Genomic DNA, 11,035 nt, shown 5'->3' with positions numbered 1-11,035 from the left:
AAATACCTCTGCTCCGGAGTTCGGTGTTGGCAAAAGCACTTAGTGCCCTTTTCGCTAAGGTCGCCTCCACCACTTTTGTTTTGTCTTGTGCTTCTTTCTTTCTTTTCCTTCCTTTTCCTTTGATTTTTCAATTTTTCCATTTGGGAGGATCTTCTCAAAAATAATTTGCCCCAATTTCCACCAATTATCGTGCAGCCGATCATTTGATTTGCGCTACGGCATGGTTGCTCCTCCTTAAGGTCTTGATTCGCAAGATTCTGACTTACGCTTCTTCATCAATTTCAAGCCATGAATTCCTGCACAAGGGGCTTACCAAAGTACAACATGCACTTAAACTAATGCAACTACTACTCATAGAAAAAGCAACGTGATTGATTCAAAAGTGCGTTACTTGATTCTTGGGTGAAAACTTGAAATGTATTACAAAAATTTGCCCAGTATGGAGCTTATTTCACGAAATCTCATAAACAAAAATTTGCCCCAGTACGGGCCCATTTGATTGAAAAATTTTGTTTGGATGACTCTCCATTTATCAAAGTACGAAACTGTGTTTCCTAACATATAATGTGAAGAAAAATCTAAGCGTCTTGTTTAAACTCATACAGAAAATTTCATGATAAATTTCTCAAAATAATACCAAATTACAAGTGATTCCTTCCTCACTTTAGCATTGATGCTCAGGGTAATGGTTACCACTTCTTGTTAGCTCATCTTTCAGGACCAATCAAGTGGGTATTTCTGATTTTGAGGTGGCTAAGGAAAATGAGAGGTTAGGATTTGTCTTATTCTTGTGCTCAAAATTGTATGTGATTCCTTCAATACCACATCTTAGTGAAAGCAAATAGTTTGTCACTCTTATTTCTTAAGAAAACTTAGTCAATACATAGGTTTTGTATGCTTGCAACAGAGGGGTAGAAACGATAGCTAAACATGCGAAAACTGGTTATACCCTTATGATCTCAAATGATTGATGGATTTTCTTATGAACATAATCCTCACTTTGGATTGTCATGAAGGATAAGTCAGCGATGGGCTTCATGAGATTGTAATGTGGCTTGAAAACGATAGTTAAAGAATAAGACTTTCAAGGACATTGCACCGAAGATCGCATTTTTTCAAAATTACCCCTATTTTGAACTCCAAGATCTCAGACTTTATTTGCATTTTTCTTATCATTCACCAGGGACTTCAGCGTTGAATTCTTCTGCATTTTTCTTGCATTTACTTTTCTTGCTTTGCTTTTGCTTCCTTTTCTTTTCCTCGACCTGGTGGGTTTTCTCATGGTGAGTAGCGTCAACCCCCATACCCAAGCAATTCAGAAATACAGCTAAAATTTTTCGGCATCAGAAATTTTCTTGACAGGGCCATTGCAAAGAACAGAAGTCAGGACTTTCGGCTTTTGTAATGGGGTCAGGTGGGATATTTAGAAAAGTTAAGGCTTGAAAGCAGATTTCTTAAAAGTGGTTCAAATGATCTGAGATCGCATTATTATATCAACCCTCTTTTAGGGTTAAATCATAATTTGCCTCAGTTTATTCTCAATTGAGGCTCTTTTTCTCTTTTTGCTTTTGATTTTTGTTTCGGCTTTCTGTCATTCTTTTGAACTTTTTCCAAAAATTTGCCCCAGTTTATACTCAACTGAGGTTCTCTTTTCTTTTCTTTTTCTCCTTTTCTTGGCCTTTTGCCATTCCTTTGAAATTTTCAAAATTGGCCCCAGTTTAACCGAGGTTCTCTTTTCTTCTTTTATTTTTTGATTTTGTTGCCTTATCACTTTTCACCTTTTGAGACTTTTCTTCTTTTTCAACTCAAACTTGCCCCAGTGTGGGCTTTGCGATTCTTAGAGGTTGCCAAACGAAGTAATTTATTCTGAAGGCTCAAAAGGGACAACTAGGGATAGAATGTTTGATTGGAAAAGAAGAGGGTCTGACTTTTAATCCGTTCCTTACATTAATTCTGAAAGGAAAATTTTCATTAATGCGAAAATTTTTTGCATGCATCTGAATCAATTAACCGAGGATGACTTCCATTCATCCATATCCGTGAAACATTAAGGATCCGCCGAACAACTTTTCTTTCTTTTCTCTTTCTCTCCTTTCTTTTCTCTCTTTTCTTTTTTCAAAATTGAAGCCCAGGTAGAATAAATTTTCCCATTCGGGGTTCTCTTTTTCTTTTAATTTTAGCATTTTACTTCTTCTCTTTTTTGGAAAAATTCTCCAATCTCCTTCCTCAATGTGGGGTGCGATCATAGGTGCTTTGAAAAGAACCACCGATTTTAGCTCAAATGAGGATGCAAGGGGTAAAACAGTGTTTGGGTTGTAGAAACGATGACCAAAGCATCATTCTTACACCTCATGACAACCAAAGTAATGAATTGTTTATTGAAAATCCATTTCCTTTTGATATTTGAAAATTTTCCAATGTAGGGTAGTGATCATTAAGGCTCTTATTTGAAACGAAATTATTGCTTTCAAAGGCTCAAATAGAAGAGCAAATGATAAAATCTGTATGGGTAGAGAAACGAACGCTCGAAGTATCATTCCCAAATTTCCAAAATAAACAAGGATAATGCACATTTTTGCTTTCACTTAGATGTGAATTGAATATAATTAGACACAGTGGACATTTTTCAAGCGAAGATTGCCCCAATTTGCAATTTATCAATCAATGTGACTGATTTTATTTTGGGGTTAAGTGAAGGAGAAAAGGTATCTCATTGGACCTTTTGAGTGACCGCTCACCTTCTTTTTTTTCTTTTAAACTCTGAGCACTCTTATTGTATAGCTCAGATCACCAATTGAGTGTACGTAAGGATTTTAGAAAGCATACACTCGTGAAATTTCAGGCTGGAGGTTGAGGAAATCTCAATTTAGCTTTATTTCCCAAAATTCATCATGAAATCTCCAATGAGCAAAAGAATGAAATGTACATGAATACAAAAATTATCCAAAACTTTATTGCTGAAAAAGTTTAAAACAAAATTTCTCGTTCAATTATAATACAAATGAGAAGAGAAAAACTTCTAAAGAGCTCTACATATGTACACTTTTTGTCTCCTTTTCTTTTGGGCCAAAAATGTATTAACAAGTCAAATATACAGAATTTTCCTTTGAAAAATAATTATAAAGTCTCTCAGAGACTTTAGCCTAGAGCTTTCAGATGGATCTTTCATGTTTTTAGCCTAGAGCTTTCAGATGGATCTTTCATGTTTTCATTGTAGGATCTGCCCAAGAATCAAGTAATACTTTTCAAACTTTATCGGATCAAAATTATTATCAAATATAGAAAAATATTTTCACCTTATTGAAACATTTTTATGAATGCAGGGGGAAGAGGAAAAAATAAAAGAAAAATACCCAGAGTTAGTAAGCCAAATTGTAAAGTCGGTATGCATGTCCTATGGGGGAGCCCTTTTTGTGCCAAGGGTAGGCCTAGCATGAAAATGTAATCCTCTAGGGTAGGCACTATACAATACCTGATGTATCAGATCAATTGATTGAGTGGAAAATGATTTGAAAAATTTGACCAATTGGAGTGAGAAGAGACATTTGTCCTAAAAAATGAGGACAAAGTTCGAATGGATTGCTTGCTTTGATTGACGCATGATGTGCCAAAAGGGGTAAAATGGTCAAATTCATTGAATGAAATTTGATTATTTATTGAAAATTGAATGGATAACCCTAAAAATGAATTAAACTAATCAAATGAATTGAATGAAATCAATTGATCAAACAGATCAAGTGAAATGAGGATTTATTCAAAATCGACCGAATTGTCCTAAAAATAGGTAAACTGGTCAAATGGATCGGACGAAATTGATGACTTATTCAAAATCAATAAGATTGCCCTAAAAATGGGTAAACCAATCAAATGAATTGAATGAAATTGATGATCTATTCAAATCGACTAGATTGCCTTAAGAATTGTTAAACTAGTCAAATGCTTTCTAAATCGACTATACTGCCCTAAAAATGAACAAATTGATAAAATGAACAAATTGATAAAATGAATAAAATGGGCCAATGGAGGGAATTGAATTGACAGCTTATTTGAAAATCAATCTATCCACTGGTGGTTTCAAAAATTTATTGCGATGCATTAGTCTATGAGCCTTCTAAAATCAAATTTTGGCCTCAATTTATTTATCGTCTCAATAGTGAGGAATTACTTGTGATAAAATGGCCTTTAAGCAAGGGATTTTTACCAATTTTGATAAAATGGCCAAAAAGTGATTATTAGACGCTCATATTCCAAAGAACACTCTTGAAATTGATCGGATCCTACCTTACCTCGTGCACTACCCCTTCGGATGGTGCAAAAATATAAACTTGCAAGTCTCCTTGGATTAAGTATCCGAGACACGAGGTGGTTTATTCCTAACACGGGATCCCCTAAATGGCATTCCCTTTCTAGGGTTTATGCATGATGCCAGTTTATCAAAGCCAGTAAACATGCAACACACAAATGAAACGTGTCCTAAAGGAACCCCTTTTTGTATGCCGGGGTGAGCCTAAAATAAAGTGTATTCATGCGATACATTGAATTTAAACGTGCTACATCAAATAGGGTAGGCTCCTAGAGAGTACCATGCCAGGACTCTTATTTTCTAGGGCTTATGAATGCAATTGGAGACAAAAACCAAGAAAAGTTAGTTCAATCAGATAAATACACATAACACATTGTAGCAAAGCAATAAGAAGATAAAGCAACAAAAGGAAAAGAGGGGTTGGATCCCTCCCCTCGTGAATAGTATTCCTAATTTAGGGTAAGGTCGACTCTACCCTAGGCAATTCTAAAATGGATGCATGAGGTTTGGCTTACTAATGCATCTAGACTCGATAAGGCTTCGGCTCCCAAGCCTTCAGACCTAAAGGCAAAGGGTCATCACTCTCAAGGCCTTCGGTCGGTGGCTCGAGTGATCCCTTAGGTAGCGCTATGGGCGCAAAGCACACCATCCGCCTACCCAAGGCAATCGATCCTAATCCTACAAGGAGGTGTGGGATAACGCCCATGATATTAAAAGAAAACTAGGGTGACTAAAACTATGCATGCACGTATGAAGTGCCTCGTTTGGAGGGGAGGGATCAAGAACCAATGCGAGGATCTAGGGTAAAATTCTCCCACCCAAATGCAATGCAAGGCGCGAGATTACATAAATAAACCATTCATCCATAAAATCGATCGTACACAAAGGGTGAGGGAGTGAGTTGATACGCACTAAATGCAAAAATCCTAAAAAGGAAAAATGCAAGCCTAAACATTCAAATGCGATATATGAAAAGGTTAAAAGATTTCCTAGGCACTACTAGGTCACTGCATTTGAAAGCCTAAACATTCAAATCACCATCTAGGCACTACTAGGTCACTGCACCTAAACCTAGGACTATAGTTCATCTTTTGCATTGCACTTTTGTACTAAGTGTTGAACACCTGGTCTGTACAACTGGATATTTTCTACTATTTATGAATGTTTTAACTAAGTGCTTGTTATGAATGCTTTGAATGGATGTTATGATTGGTTATATGTTTTTGAAATCTGCTCAATGAATGAATGTTTCTGTTTAACATCTGCTACATGATTGAGCCCAAATTGTGCTGTACATTGTAAATGAATACACTGATAATGTTTCTGATGGGACGTACTGCTGGTTCCAAAACTGATACTCAATCTTGTGATGACAAAATGGGGGAGAATTGGAATTGGATTTGGTTTAACACTGATAGTATAGAGTAACTAGTTAGGGGGAGACAGTCTCAGGGGGAGTTGAGCTGGATCAGCACTGATGATGTGGATTGCGCTTCTTCCTATATACTACTCATGCACTTCATTAGGGGGAGCTGTTATATTTTGTACTCTATCCAATTGTTTTGTCATCATCAAAAAGGGGGAGATTGTTTATCTCAATTCATATCTTTTGATGATTACAAAACAATTGGATGTTTCTAATACCTTTTGTAGAGATCCTTTTCAGAAATGAACCAAACAGGTCTGTGGATTTAAAGCAGAAAAAGAAGATCAAAAAAAGAATGAAGTCTGTTGAGGATGATGTCGGACGCACAAAAGGAGAGTATCGGACGTCCGACATTCTTTGAGTATTTTCGGACGAGTAAAGAACTCAGACTCGGACGTCCGAAGAAGACAAGCCAGGAGTTACTCGATTACTGATCAAGTTCAGACGCTCAACACCTATGTATCGGACGTCCGACAAGCGTTGCTGCTCTTCGGACGCAACACTCTGGACGCATCGGCCGTCCGAAGGAATTGAAGAAGAAAGTCCAAGTATTCATCCTACCCTCGGACGCATGATCGGACGTCCTAAGGGATTCAAGAAAACTTCCAGAATTCATTGATCTCGTTCGGACGCATAAAAACCAAACATCGGACGTCCGACAGCACCAACGGCTAGTTGACTCTTCAGCTGCCTTCTACCCGTTGACAGCATTAATTGAGGAACTCTCTGGTCTCCTATAAAAAGAACAAAGTCAACCACCTCAAGAGAACTTGGTACATCAAGCCTACATCAGATTGTGAGTGATTCGTGTGCTAGAATACTCAAAAGGAACATTTGTACTCCTTGCTTGTACAATCTTCGTGCAGTTTTTCAAGTGTGACATAGCTTCTTCAATAGTGTAGCATAGTGAGGGTTTGCGAGTGTTTGTAAAACTTCCTTGCTTGACCAAGTGTGGTTTGGGGCAAGAAGGAAGTGATCCCTTCCTTGTACACAAAAGATTGGTTGCAAGTCTGTTCAACTTGAAGTAACTTGGTATATAAAAGTGGTGTTCAACCCTCAGTTGTGTTTGAAGCCTGGTTTGTTTCTTTACTTTCTGATGAGCAACCCTAGGGGAAGACCCTCCTAGAACCTCCCAACCTTGTAATTATCAGAGTTGGACCTTTTCTCCCAATGGAAATTGAACTCGATTGTTCTCATGAACTCAAGACCTCTGACACACAAAGGCAATCAGCAACCTTAAGCAAATAAAGATGGATGAAGAGACACCACGATTAGGGAACAAACTAATCGATAAAGTCAGATTTGAATCCTAAGCAATGAACTCATGAATTCAAGAGTAAGTTCGATTAAGAACTTGAAAGAAAAATTCCTCACGATTTTTGGTTGTAAAATATTCTGTCTTTTACTCATACAAGAGGTGCCTTTTTATAGGCTAAAACTAGGGTAAAATCCGGCCCACATAAACCTGGAAGAAATTCGGTCCGCATAAAGAGCTTAAAGAGCCAGCTCTTTAAGGCTTTCCGATAAGGCCCAATAAGTAATAAAATACTCAATGCCTAACAACTACTAAACTAGACAGTCTTAAAACAACTACTAACTAATCTACCAAGTAGGAGATCATTCTTGCACTTCAAATGTACAAGTGAGCAAGGTAACTTCATGGTCCATCAATTCTTCAAACTTAGCCTGCTCCTTGCTTGTATGGTGAATAATCAAGGCTCTTAAAACTTCCTTCACCTTCTTGGATCTTGATCTTGTCATCGGACCGTCAATGTTGTCCTTGACCCAAGGTTGAAGTGGTTGCGCAGCCGTATCTGCATCATTCCCTCCCTCCTCGAAAGGATTCGTCCTCGAATCTTCAAAGTCTGTATCAAAGTCAAAAGGAGATAGGTCAGATACATTAAAAGATGCGCTTATGCCATACTCACTTGAAAGTTCCAATTTGTATGCATTGTCGTTGATCCTCTCTAGTATTCGAAAAGGTCCGTCGCCTCTTGGATGTAACTTGGTCCGTCGAGATGCTGGAAACCTTTCCTTCCTCATGTGCACCCAAACCCAATCACCGGGTTCGAATACAACATGTTTTCTACCCTTATTTGCATGTTGTGCATATTGCGCATTTTTCTTCTCAATTTGAGTTCGAACTCTCTCATGCAAGGTCCGAACAGCTTCTGCCTTTTTGACACCATCTGCGCTTAAACACTCATTAATAGGAATAGGTGATAAATCTAGAGGGGTTAGCGGCTGAAACCCGTAAACAATTTCAAAAGGGGAATGATTGGTAGTAGAATGAGTGGTTCGGTTATATGCAAACTCGGCAATAGGCAAACATTCTTCCCACTTCTTCAAGTTCTTTTGAACAATGGCTCGAAGTAGAGCACCAAGGGTTCGATTGGTTACCTCAGTCTGTCCATCCGTTTGGGGATGACTAGAAGTAGAAAACAGCAACTTAGTTCCCAACTTTCCCCAAAGTGATTTCCAGAAATAGCTTAAGAATTTCACATCCCTATCACTTACAATAGTACGCGGTACTCCATGCAATCTAACCACATCCTTGAAGAATAAATCAGCAACATGGCGCGCATCATTTGTTTTCCTACAAGGGATAAAATGAGCCATTTTAGAAAATCTATCCACTACAACAAAGATACTATCCATACCTGTAGAAGATCTTGGTAAACCAAGCACAAAATCCATGGATATGTCTGTCCAAGGAGCATGAGGTACGGGTAGAGGAGTATACAATCCATGAGGGTTACTCCTTGACTTTGCCTGCTTACACTTTAAGCACTTATCACAAATGTTAGCAATGTCACGCCTCATTTTAGGCCAATAGAAATTCTCATGCAAAATGTCAAGAGTTTTATCAATACCGAAATGCCCCATCAACCCTCCGCCATGGGCTTCTCTAACAAGTAATTCCCTAAGTGAACAGTTGGGAATACATAGGCGATTTTCTTTGAACAAGAAGCCTTCATGCCTATAAAACTTTTGAAATGCAGCATGTTCACAAGCTTGAAACACATTAGAAAAATCAGCATCATGTGCATACAAGTCTTTAATGTGCTCAAAACCAAGTAACTTAGTGCTCAGGTTAGTGATCAAAATATACCTTCTAGACAATGCATCTGCAACGACATTATCTTTTCCCTTCTTATACTTAATGATATATGGAAAGGAATCAATAAATGCAATCCATTTCGCATGTCTTTTATGCAACTTACCCTGCCCCTTAAGGAATTTAATTGATTCGTGATCAGTATGTATCACAAATTCCTTAGGCATAAGATAATGCTGCCACACTTCAAGAGCACGCACAACAGCATACAATTCTTTATCATAAGTAGGGTAATTAAGAGCTCCCCCACTCAACTTCTCACTAAAATATGCCAAGGGCCTATTATTTTGATGTAAAACAGCCCCGATGCCAATCCTACTAGCATCACATTCAACTTCAAACATCAAATCAAAATTAGGCAAAGCAAGAATAGGTGCTGAAGTTAACAAATTTTTAAGCTTATTAAACGACTCTTCTTGCTCTTTTCCCCATTGAAACTGTGACAGCCCCACCTTCCCCTAAGGCGAACAAAAGGGGTTAGCGGACTGCCTGCCCAGCTCTCGCCAGGACTAACGGTTCAGTTTACGTCGATCTATTACGTTTCGGAACTTACCATTGCGCGCAAACAATTCAAAATCACAAAAATAAAAAAAAATGAAAATCGAAGCCGAAATTTATCCAAACCACGGCCAAGCATATATGTACATTGAAAATCAACATTTGCAAGCCAAACGGCCTACCAAAATATCCATCTAGTACATACAAGTGCAATTAGGCCAATACAAGCCATCCATTAAAGAAGTACATATTCGGTTTGCCTATCAAAAGGAAATGAACCCGTTACACATTAGGGTTTCATTTCAAGAGCTATACAAAAGACATTTACAAGCTCAATTTGGCAAATGACTATCCAATCCATTCACAAAAGTAGTTATATCCCTGTAAGGAAAACAAATAACACGGAATGAGCTAAAGCCCAGTGGTATACTACTACATTAGCAACCAAAGTCACATAAGCATAACCAATCACTTAAAGTACACCATAAGCAATGGAGTAAAATGGTAAAAGGATACAGTCGGCTCTCAAGAGCCCATTTCCACACTTGCAATCTTGATCCAATCTCATTGACTCTCCGTCAATGTTACAAGTACCAAACCGTAGACCACCCTTTACTTCCACTTCCTTCCACCCAACATACCCCAACCGGGCCCGCACTCCATTTCAGTAGCTTTTGGTAATACTCGAGTATACCGGAACCAAGGGTCTCATTACCACAAGGTTCCCCAGTACAGTCCCCGTGGCATGACAATTTTCACGACCAAGCCCTCGCCGGCTCGATCCAATTGACTACCAAACGGGGTTGAGCTCAGTGATACAGTAAAGTCGTTGGACAATCGTCCCAAACGACACCAATTCAGTTTCCATACATGGAATTCAGTATCTCATATAACAAATGCAGTATTTCAGTAAAACGGTAAATAGCTATAAAGGAAATTACAAGGGGTGAGGGCGGTCAAGTACACCCCCACCTCAATCATTTCAAATAACCAAATAAGCTTTCAAGGCAACAATTCACATAGCACGAAGTCACATTGTAACAAATAAGTGAGTAGTATACTCACCAAGCAAGTAAATGGTGTTTCATGCACCACGATCACCAAGACGTCGTGAGCTACCGTCACGCCCTAGAACATGTAACACATATAATAAGACTCCACACCGAGCCATAAACAACACCAATTCACAACCCCAATAGGGTTTTATAAACATATACAAGCATGATAGCAAACCAGAAATTAAGAGAGGGCTTTAACTTAAGCCTTGATAAGAAAACCGGATTTGACCTCATAATGCGGTAATGGCACAACTCTCACTACAATTATCGGATGGGGGTGTAAGACCCACCATTTCGAAGCCAAGAAACAGAGCTACAACAATGTAGAAGGTCACTCAATCCAGTTCCTAACACAACTAGGTCAAATATGCAAAATACTATACCAGAATCACCAAAACAGGTTTGCAAAACACAGAAAACTGTAATCGGTATATCTCAGTCCATACAAGTCCAAATGCCGAAATTCCAAAGGCATAACTTAGCTAAGACATCCAGCTACATTTCATCAGAAGACACCAATTCCAAATTCCAAACCAATTCCAGTCAAAATGGCCAATTACTATCGCAGTTTTCGCATTCTGATCAAAGCAGAACAGCTACAGTAATTTCGTCATATCTCACTCTACACTAAT

The 11,035-nt window shown here is 38.4% G+C and overlaps 1 long non-coding RNA gene across 1 annotated transcript; it reads right to left on the bottom strand.

Moving 5' to 3' along the window:
• Nucleotides 1–9,553: 9,553 nt before the first annotated feature.
• LOC140035953 (uncharacterized) lies at nt 9,554–10,764 on the bottom strand. The gene is made up of 2 exons (XR_011839848.1): nt 10,411–10,764; nt 9,554–9,726 (listed from the first exon to the last, which is right to left on the bottom strand). It is a non-coding gene; the product is annotated as an uncharacterized lncRNA (long non-coding RNA).
• Between the last annotated feature and the right edge of the window lie 271 nt (nt 10,765–11,035).

The sequence above is a fragment of the Coffea arabica genome, chromosome 2c (genome assembly GCF_036785885.1).
Source record: "Coffea arabica cultivar ET-39 chromosome 2c, Coffea Arabica ET-39 HiFi, whole genome shotgun sequence".
In the NCBI taxonomy this organism is placed as follows: Eukaryota; Viridiplantae; Streptophyta; class Magnoliopsida; order Gentianales; family Rubiaceae; genus Coffea; species Coffea arabica.
The sequence above is the reverse complement of the archived record's forward strand: the minus strand, read 5'-3'. Positions and strand labels throughout refer to the sequence as shown.